General features: G+C 38.6%; 1 long non-coding RNA gene across 1 annotated transcript; it reads left to right on the top strand.

Annotated features, from left to right (window-relative positions):
* The first annotated feature begins 386 nt into the window (after positions 1–386).
* On the top strand, positions 387–10,119 carry LOC142414505 (uncharacterized). Its single transcript, XR_012777098.1, has 3 exons — positions 387–432; positions 9,330–9,567; positions 10,033–10,119. It is a non-coding gene; the product is annotated as an uncharacterized LOC142414505 (long non-coding RNA).
* The last annotated feature ends 940 nt before the right edge of the window (positions 10,120–11,059 follow it).

An 11,059-nucleotide genomic window follows, 5' to 3' on the forward strand; every position in this document is an offset into this window, starting at 1 on the left:
AAGAAAACTTTGCCATTTCCAAGATAAATGTGTAGTCATTTTATATTTAACACCTACACACTGCAAACCAAAAAAATCCTCTAGGAAAACAAGGTGCTATACACATTTTTATCCTCACAGAGGCAATGAGAAAACAAATAATACATAATACAAGAGCAGTGCACAATTTGTAATGTACTACTCGCAGGCAAGAGAGTACCATGAGGATAACTGTAGTGTAAAAGCATGCATGGCACACAGCTGAATAGTTTAGATTCCATTTTATTTTATTTTATCAATGCAGAACAACTTGTTTCTGACATTTGTAATTTAAACTTTTTGGGGCACTCAGAAACTGATTTTCTGAATTGGATGAAATAATAATCAAACATTTTCTGTTCTATTTTAGGAGGCTGTTTACAGCTGTTTGCTTCAACTGTTCCACCATCCCTAGTAAGTATTGATAAATAGCCTGTTTTGCACATGACAGTAAGGTACAGTCACTTTTATTAAGATAGCATTTAAATTCACTATATTCTTTCTCTACATAGGAAGATCCATTTTTTAATATTTTCCTATTTTTAAAAAAACTTAGTGAAGATTTTTCAAAATACTGCAAAGGCTACAAGTAGGATCAAGTGATTAATTAACAGATTGATCAAACTGCAGGTGTAGCAGCTAGCTTATAGCTTACAGGCTGACAGGTTCATAATCTTTAAAATAATAATTTTGTCGGGCATAAAAGGCTTTCCTTTTACAGTGCCCTCATTAATTTAAAGAATCCTAGTAAATATATTACTGTCTCCTTTTCAGAAGGGGTGTGTCTTTTATGTTGCCTTATCATTTAACATATCTTCATTTAAAATAGCTCTGTTCAAATAATATAAAGTCATAATTAAAGAGATTATGAAATCTGAGACAGTAAATGAAATACATTGGGTCAGCTAAGATTCTTTGCAACTATTTTGAAGATAATATTTAAAGGGGAGGGATAGAGCTTTGGATGTTCTGGGTGCATTGGCAGCTGGATGCAGACAAATCTGTGGCATTTTGTGGATGGAATGAACACAAGATGTCACCCTGGCTGTGAGAGAGCTCCAACACAAAAATGCCATTAGTTGAAGAGGAAAGGGAATGAAGGATTGAGGTTATTTTTTTTTTTCCTCCCACGAGTTGTCCATCACGTGTTCCTTCATTTAACTATTGCAGAACAATGTTTTGCTACAAAATTTTCTACACGTTGCTGAATATTTTTAATTCAATTCTAAGCCATTTATGATCTTTTTAAATTGCTGTTTTAAATTAGGTTCCGGAAATTTGAAGTCAGATTTGACTTCCTTGAATAGTTGCCCTATGTTTCTTATACTGTTAGTGAAAAAGATGATGGAGAACACAGTGTGATATTTTTCTGAGTTTTCTTCAGTCTTATTAATTTTCATACATGTACCTAGAAGTCTGAAAGCTTCTAGAAGGATGCAATGGCAACTATTGTGAAAAACTTTCAGATAATATAACATAGTTAGTTATGTTTCTTCCTAAACAGAGTAAACCTTTCTGTGCTGAAGAGTAATATCCTATTTACTTTACAGTTTGAAAATCCTTTTACCTTTACTTTAAATAATGCAAAATTCTTCCTTCAAGGAAGGAGTTGAAAATCTTAAATTAAACAAAGCGTTATTTAAACAATGGTATTAGCATTCTTCTGATTATGGATGGGAAACTCATACCTTAAATATTAAACTCCTTGAGCTCAGGCCCCTGACTTCAGTAATACCAACAACATGCCTATGTTCAGAATGACATTTATGCTTTAAATGTTTGTTTCCTTCCTGTATAAAATAGTACAAAAGATTTTGCAGTCAAGACATCTGTCTGGGACTTGTGAGGACAGAACTCAATGCCTTGTTATGCTGTAGATGCTCATATTATCTTAAGGGATCATTCTAACTGCATTTATCTCATCCATACAGTGAGAATGTCTTCATCTGTAAGATGAGGATAGTTGTATTTCTTTACTCTCACTGCCTGTTTGTATTTAGATAGAAAGCCCTTAAAGTAAGGACTAATTTAAAAAATACGTTTGTGAGGGACCTATAACAAAGAAGGCCTGTACATATCAGGGAGCTCTGGGCACTATTGTAATATTAAACAAAAGTGTATTACTCTTAACCACCAAAATTTAAATAACAAGTGATAGTAAAATACTATTTTGTAACAAAGTATGTATCTTAGGGGGCCAGATTCTCATAAACCTGGACAGAGGAGGAAACTAAATAGTGAACATACAGCATGTCAAATAATCTGTGATACCTCTACCTAAGCGTGCTTTTGGCTCATGGCGAATAACAGAATACCCTCAAGAAAATATCAAGTGAGTTCATTCTCACATTTGCTGCAAGGTGCAGTTTGGAATACACTCACTAGTGATTTCCTTGAAGTGGCTTACCCCTCACTTGCTCAATATTATTAGTATGCTCCTACATCCATAGTTTTACACTACTCTTCTGCTTTACATCATTTTGCATATCCTTAAAACTAGTGTAAGTTACTGTCATGGTTTAACCCCAGCTGGCACCTAAGCACCAGACAGCCTCTCGCTCTCTCCCCTCACAGTGGAATGGAGGGGAAGAGAATCAGAAGGGTAAAAGTGAGAAAACTTGCAAGTTGAGATAAGGACAGTTTAATAGGTAAAGCAAAAGCCGTGCACACAAGCAAAGCAAAGCAAGGAATTCATTCACTGCTTCCCATGGGCAGGCAGGTGTTCAGCCATCTCCAGGAAAGCAGGGCTCCATCACGTGTAATGGTTACTTGGGAAGACAAAACGCTGTCACTCCGAACGTCCCCCCTTCCTTCTTCTTCCCCAGCTTTATATGCTGAGCATGACGCCATATGGTATGGAACGGCCCTTTGGGCAGTTGGGGTCAGCTGTCCTGGCTGTGTCCCCTCCCAACTCCTTGTGCTCCCCCAGCCTCCTCGCTGGTGGGGTGGGGTGAGGAGCAGAAAAGGCCTTGACTCTGTGTAAGCACTGCTCAGCAATAAGGAAAACATCCATGTATTATCAGCACTGTTTCCAGCACAAAACCAAAACATAGTCCCATACAAGCTACTATGGAAAAAATTAACTCTATCCCAGTCAAAACCAGCACCTTTACTTTTACTCTCAAGACCCTTTCAGATTGCCATTTAAATAAGTTTTAATATTCCTGAGAATGAGAATGGTTAATTATCAGCCTGTTATGTAATATTACATTTTTTGATTGAAACTCAGTGGGAGCTCGGACAGTCAGCGCTCCATAAGAGAATGCTCAATAGCTTGTATTATTGGGCTCTGAGCTTTTATGGTTCAAGCCTTTATAAACTGTGTCAAGCTGTGATAGTTATAATTATTGCACACGTTGGCTTAATCTATATAGTGTAGTCATAATGCATTAGCCTTTCCAACTTTCACTTGCCTGTCCTTTATTATCAGTGACATTTTCCCCTAAAGGTTCAGAGCAAGCATGACTTTATGATGTGCTGTAAGCTTTAACTAAACCAACTCTTTTTTTTCTGTGACAGACTGTTGTTGATGAAACCAGGAGATGGCAGTCTTTCTTAATGGATCAGAGTTAAATTCTAGTGGTGATCACAATTTCTGTTCTTGTGCCCCAGAATAGGCAAAAATTTAAAATGAGGTGAAGGAAGAGCCACACATCTTGTTGGCACAGCAAGTCATTGCATGCTTGACCCCTCTGGTATCTTCCAGGTGTCAGATCTTGAACAATCACGCAAATCCGGGGGGAATCATGGTCTTCCCAGTCTTCAGATTGGCCTTAGTGCAGTCTGGCTGTTTCAACATACCTGAACTACAGTCCTCTCTTCTCTGGTAATACTGATAGGAGAATTTAATGACTAGCCCACCTCCCTAAAACCGTGTACTTCATCTGAAGGCAGGGTATTTCAGAGAAAACTATCTTAGAAACAAAACACAATTCATTAATGTGTGTTTAATCAGTAAAAATGTAGTCACCCAGAGACTGTATGACCTACTCCGTCTCTTTGTTAATTTGCTCCTAACAGATACCAGTAACCATTCTTGGACAACTCAGAGCTTCCACAGGGGGTCAAAGTGGTTTTAGCTGGCTGTGATGCTTTTGATCTCTGTTCATGTAATCTGACAAAAGGCAGTGTCACATCAGTTTATAACCCAGTGGGATATCACTACACTAAGATATGTGATTGTCTGTTCTTACTGGAGAAGTAATTGCTGCATGGCAGTATTAGATGACAGTTTCTTTTGAGCTGTTGGCAGCAAACACAAACAAGAACTTCTTACCTTTCTATATGTTTTTCTGTAGAGTAAGCACCAGGGACTCTGAGACAGGAGACCATAAAGGTGGCTTAGATTGACTCTTTGTCCTTGTTGTCACAGTCCAGCTCAAACAGAGCTTAGGCAAAGCATGATCTGCCTTCAATTATTTACTAGAACCAAGGACCACTGATAGATTTAATTCTAACAAACTAATAATCATCATGGCTTTTGTACTCCCAAAGCTGCTTCTCACTGTTACCACTCCTTCCCTTAAACTGCAGTAAGGCAAGTGTTTAGAGAGCAAGAGCACATATTATACGTGACCACATCGGGCTTATACATTGTTTGGACTAACACTTTGTCTTCTATTGGGGCAAACTCTTGCTTTGTACCTCAAAACCATTTCAAACTCTCTTAAACAATCCCTCACTGACTAACAGCAATAATAACAATAATAACATGAATAAATTCTTTTAGGCAATGCTGAATAAGATGAGCAGATGTAGAAGCTAGGTAACGTTTATTAAGTATTTGGTTGCTACCTGAGCATATTGCAGAACCAAGCAAAGGAGGAAAACAATAAATTGTTCCAAATGTCCAGCTATATTCTCACTCATCATATTTGTCAGTATTATAAAGGAAAGGTTTTTGTTTTTTTAAGTGAGTGATAACACACCTCCATGTCACATTTGTGTGTAAAGGTCCTCCACCTTTCTTCTGCAACTCACCATGTTCAGTTTGATGCACATTACTCAATGTCCTGCCACTGCTTTCCTGAGCATTCATGCCTGTAGACATCGTACAGATGACTGGTTCTCACAGCAGAGCTCTATTTTTAACTTGGCATGCAGGAAGACAGGCTGTTCACATCTAGCAGAAGGCAAATGTCTTTGGACTTGCGTGCCAGAATTCTGCAGGTGAGAATCATGTACATGGTAAGGAATATCTGGATATAGGTTTGGATACATCAAGAGTGCAAAACTCCTTGGTGTGGCAAAAATGCTGGATATACAAATGACACTGAATATATTGACCAAAGTTTGTTATTTTGTCAGCTTCACAAAATCTCAGCGACAGTTCCCAGATAGCTATAACGGAATTTACCTTAGGTGTGTATATGAAATTTCAGTTGCTATGCAGCATCGTAATACAAGCCTCTAAAAGCTATGTTAAACATTTAGCATGCACTTAATCATCTGCCAGAAATGTTTAAAGGCATAATGTCTCATTAATAATTATTAAATCATTGAGTCGTGCAAAGAGAGATGTTCCGTCTTTACTTCCATAATGGTAAAACACAGGTCATTTACCAAGCATACAACAGCACATCAGATATTGGAATTTTTCTTGAAGGGAATTAACAGAGCCCTATTAGAGGATATGTATTAGTAAAGGAAGGAAGCATTTGGTGACTGAAACAGTGTTCATCCATGGCATACAGTCTAGTTTCTACACTCCCCCGCACTCTGACAGCTTAAAACATTCTCATGTAAATTGCCAGGTGTAAAGAAACGTCATTAATAATATAACCAAAATTATTTCAGTGTCACTCAGTTATGGGACTGGGACTCAGAAAATACATGTAGAGCTTCCACCTCTGCCACAGACATCCTGCATGATTGAAATGAATCATTCACGCTCACATTCCTGCCATATGGACATTAACAGAGGTCCTGTATTAAAGCACTCACTTCAAAAAGAAGTTCAAATGTCACATGAGCTCCATAGTGGTGTCTGCCTCTCTCCATTGACTGTTGGGAGTACAGAGTGAATAGGCTCTTAATGTAGTCAAGGTCCTTAAGTGCAGTTTTGGAAATAGTGCTGGATGTTTATCTGGGTTTGTAGGCTTTAAGTGTGACCTAGTTGAGTTGAAATGCTGGACTTCCCTAGAGGGTTCCTCATACCATTTTGTATATTCAGTAGTTACTTATGCTTGCTTATCCACGATAACAATCGATCTTTGCCCCGGGTTATGAAGGGAATCAAAGCTCCTGGTTACTGTCAGAGACAGGGTCTGTCCTAGAGCTGTTCCTGTGTCCTTCTGGTGAGCCCTTGGTCTCTCAGAGAGCCTGTCCTCCCTCAGCCCTCTCTGCACAAAACATGAGGGAGTCCTGGTATTCAGCTTGCTTTGCGGCAGTTTTTGTGCCTACGCCTTCATTCCTCTTCTGGAGGGTACGGAATGAAAAAAAGCTTTTTTAAGTGAGATTGAGTGAAATGGAAAGGGTTTTTATTTTATTCTAGTCTCAGAATGACATTGCTTCTATATAATGCCCATCCTTTGGATTAACAGTGTGTTTTACCCTTTCCCATCCATGTCTGTAAGGAATGAAGATAATCAAAGACAAAGAAAAGGAGGCAGCAAATCAGTATACGTAAGCTCCAGGCAGAGGGCAAATGTACTCACTGTATAGTGTGTAAAAGGGCAATTTAGGGTTTTAAATGAAGCCTGAATTACTTCAACCTTGAACGGCAAAATGCATTAATCTATAATTATGTAATTTCACTAAAGAAAGCAAGAAAAACAAGAGATGCCTAACTGATTTAGATGGCAAAATGCCAGAAAAAATTCCTGAGCTGGGATTTGTACATTTCAAGAAAAATAAAGCAGGGATGTACATGGAAACGTGGAGCATAAGACAAATAAATGTATTTTGCAGATGTGCAGCAGGTTTTGATGAATGAAGCAGATCTCTGTGTGACTTCTTAGGCTCTAAGCCTTAACACCCCAGCAAGTGTAAGCACTCAAAAAATATCTTCTGTCTAGATACCAAATGTGGAGCAAAATTTCTGTTGTAAAAATGCTATTTCAAGTGCCATAGAACTAAACTTTGACTAAAAAAAAGTGATGGTCGACTTCAACAAAAAGATTTGTTTTTGCTATACTCTGGAGTTCCCTGAGTGTGCTCTTCTAAAAGAGCACATTCCCTCACTGACCCTGAAAACAGTGGTGGGACAGTCCTTTGATGATGCCAAAATGCAATGTCTCACATCCAAGCACACGCCACGTTTCAGTTGCCACCATCTACATGTTGTGTATCCTCAAAGATAAGCTTGTGTTTTCTCAAGAGCCCTGTTACATCCTGAAGTTAATGGCTCCTGGTTGATCATCTCACATCAGAAGGACAATGAGCATCTCTGCTGGTGGGTGGTGCTTACTCAAAACAGTGGAGATGTCTTTGGCATGAGGTCAACCATATTCCCTGTGCTTAGAGGCTGCCTCATCTAGGCTCATAGCTCACATGGGTTTGGGCAGTGTAGTGTCTGGGATAAGCTGGATGCCATGTCTCAGCTCCCTCAGTTGTTCTTCCTGAAGTTCATGAGCCTGTTACAGGATTCTGGCACAATAAAGTCAGGAGAAATCATTAGGGAGAGTAAGGAGCTGGCAGGACACTTTGTTGGACTGTGTGTTGAGCCATGGAGTTGTGCACAGTGCAGGTGAGGTGGTGGGGACACAAGTATTGGAAGGGCTATATCAGAAGCTCAGTAAGGACAAAGTAGGTGGTACAGGTGTTATTTAAAATAAAACTTGCTATGCTGGCAGCTCAGACTTAGGACATGCACCCATCTCAGCCTCCTCAGAATATACATGCCCTGTGAAAATAGCATTTTCAGTTGTATTCTACATTCATGATCTTGCAGTACTCTCACATTGGCTGATGTTGTACAGCTATTTGTTGGTCGCTATGAGACTTTCTCTGGAGTCTGATTGCTCGGGATAAGAATTTACCTGCAAAAGTAAAAAGTCATTTGTGCTGTGTCATAGAATTAGTGTTAGTCACTTTTTTTTTTTTCTGACAGAAGCAGATAAAGCATTGAATAAATCTGGCCCTGCAGGTGATGCTGAGAGACACTGGGAGATATAACAAATTGAATTCCCTAGTCAGCCTGATATTAGTGTAGAATATTTACTGCTTCCAGGGAAGTTAAACCTCACTTCCACCATGCATTTCTAAACATTTACACCTTTTACAACTTTACACCTTCTAGGTAGTTAACTATCTTCAAAAAGGATAAACAAACTAATTGTAAATAATTTTTTTAATTACATAATTTCCAACATCATATTATCTTTCCATTAAACAGCGCCGCTTTAGCAGAGACACAGACCTGTGAGGCAGCAGCTGTGGATCTGTTAAGCTCTCCTTCATTATTAATGTCTTGTTTTCATTGGTTTTAAGACAGATTCTTTCAGTCACGTTTTCAAAACCATCTTGTAGATTTGCACACACGATTTTAAGTGTGAATGATTTGAAAGCTCCCAGTGTCCTTACGTGACTTCTGCGATTTTGCCTTTTTATATTGCAGTGAAGGTGCTGAATGAAGAACTGATCCTACTTCAAAATTATGTCTCTATCTTGTTATATTGCACTTAATGGGAAAATGTTTATAATTTCAGCATGTAATTTTCCACTATTCTCAGACAGCTTTAGTGGTATAAGCAGTACTCAGGGCATGTTTGAGAGATACACTTTGATTAATAAAGAACAGACTAGTGAGCTACTATGAAGAACTGTGTAAAGATTAATATTTTCCTATACTGTTGGAATGGAAAGAGACCCTTGGGTAAAATATTTTAGGAAACAAATCCAATAAGGTTACAATTTAAAGAAAAAAGTCCACTTACATGCATAAGCACAGGTGTCTGACTTTTCCTCTCTTAAAGAATCGCCCCCAAAGTTATAAAATAAGAATAATTACTCTTAGCAAAATTTTCTGATAATTTATTCTACCTGGATTTTCTGGAGTACATCTTCAGATCATGGACTGTATGTGCATATCTCATTATCACTAATGAGAATTTCAATGCAGCATATAATTTTACTGTGCTATTTTATCTGACTTGTATTACACCTGTCAGTCTGCTTTCCTCCTGCTCTTTCATTAATATTTAAATATTAATATTTAAAGGTCAAACTTAGCCTGCAGTGATATTAAAATATATTATTCAGTTTCATCTGACTTGAGAACATCTTTGGGACAGTGCTCACTAGATAGGGAAAAAGGCAATCACCATACACTTTGCTGCCTTTTTAATGTATTTTTTTTCTTCTCCCTCCAGTAGAAATTGGGAAGTTTCCATCTGAGAGAGGGAAGAGAGAGATTTGTAAAGGAATGAAGCGTAATTCATACTGCAGTCAATGGGAGTGACATGGCACTCTTCTCTGTACCTGGAGAGTCTTGCACTGAAGCACTTGCAGAACTGAAAGTCTTCACAAGACAGTGAAGCAAAACTGTTTGTCCATGAGAATTTCTCAGTGGAAGATGTATCTATCAGGCTTGATGCAGCTCTCATTCAGGTCAGTGAAAGAAGGTGTGTGATGGCAGGATCTGGACCAAAACCCTCCCCCTCTGTGCTGGATTCTTGAAATAAACATGTAGCACATTTCAATAGTATGGCATCCCGGAATAAAAAGGAAATGCTGACTGTTAAGTACAGTGGTGTGGTAAAGGTAGTGCTCCAAATTAAGCAGCATCTGTTTACACAAATATTTAGATAGCTGAACTGTGTTCCATATATGGGATTTTGCATTTTGAGCAAAACTGGATTATCCCAGAAACTGCTTATCTGTGCAAATATTTGTGACACCAGAATTGAAGGTCATACGGTCAGGTTTGCAAAGAATTACGAATACAGGATGCAAATTCCATAAAACAATGTTACTTGACTCGAGACCATGCTAATGCTAACATTTTTCTGTGACTGAATCCTCCTGAAGACACCAAAGAAATTATATGGCCTTTATTTACTTGCTATGTTCCAGAAGGTGGTCTGGTGCTGCAGAGAAAATGGAAGAGGTCCTACAAAGAGTGGAATGGATGCATAGATAATCTTCACTGCATCAAAGCTGCTTCTCTTGTCAATTTAAGGGAGTCTGCCATGCAAACACCTGAGAGAAAGGTAAAATCAGAGCTGTGCATATGCTGTGGATGTAAATTGTTGCCTATAGCATGCACTTGCTTGGAGTGCAGCAGTCCTTGCAATATTTGCTCATGTGCAAGCAAAAGTGTCCCAGGAAAGACCTAGTAGATGATGAGTCTTCTTGATCTCAGCCATGAGACATTGCTGCAAAAGCAAGTGGGATATGTGGTAGCAGCCAGGTTAAATGTAGCATATCTGTCCCATCCACACTGGATATTGATGTATTTGGACTTGTGCCAAGGGACACGAGGGATCCAGCCTTTCTCATTGTCTTGTCTCAATACACACCAAGGGATTATGCAGTCCTAAACCAAGAATTGTGTCCACACAATGTGGTAGTTTGGACTGAGCACAAGTTTGACCGGCTGTTGATTATATAGACATAGCTCTGGTGCTGGGAAGCTGTGCAGCTTGACATATTTTATTGTAAAAGGGAAACTATTTAGTCAAAGTGTCAAATCTCTACCATGGATGTGAACAGAAGTGTAATTGTTGACTTCAGTGGAAATAAGATCAGTCTCCAAGTGCCTAACCATCTAAATAATCCTGAGCTGATATCCTAAATCTGCCCTTGCAGTTGTTCACCACTTTTGAGTGCCAGGCTCTAAGTTTTTTTTTAACCATGGATCTTCGTATTATGCCATTTGAGAGTATATTAGTCTTCCACAGGCAATGTAAAGAGACCACAGTCTTTGAGTCTTTGAACTTGCCTAATAATATGTGGCTGTGAGGTGGTAAATTAAAATAGACCGTATTTCTTTTTTCTCCAACATTTTACCTAACCCAAATGTCTTAGAACGGAACTTTCCATATCTGCACAATGAGTTGGTGATTATATCTTTTGCTATCAGATATAAAAATAGAAATTG

This window comes from Mycteria americana, chromosome 9 (genome assembly GCF_035582795.1).
Source record: "Mycteria americana isolate JAX WOST 10 ecotype Jacksonville Zoo and Gardens chromosome 9, USCA_MyAme_1.0, whole genome shotgun sequence".
Taxonomy (NCBI): domain Eukaryota; kingdom Metazoa; phylum Chordata; class Aves; order Ciconiiformes; family Ciconiidae; genus Mycteria; species Mycteria americana.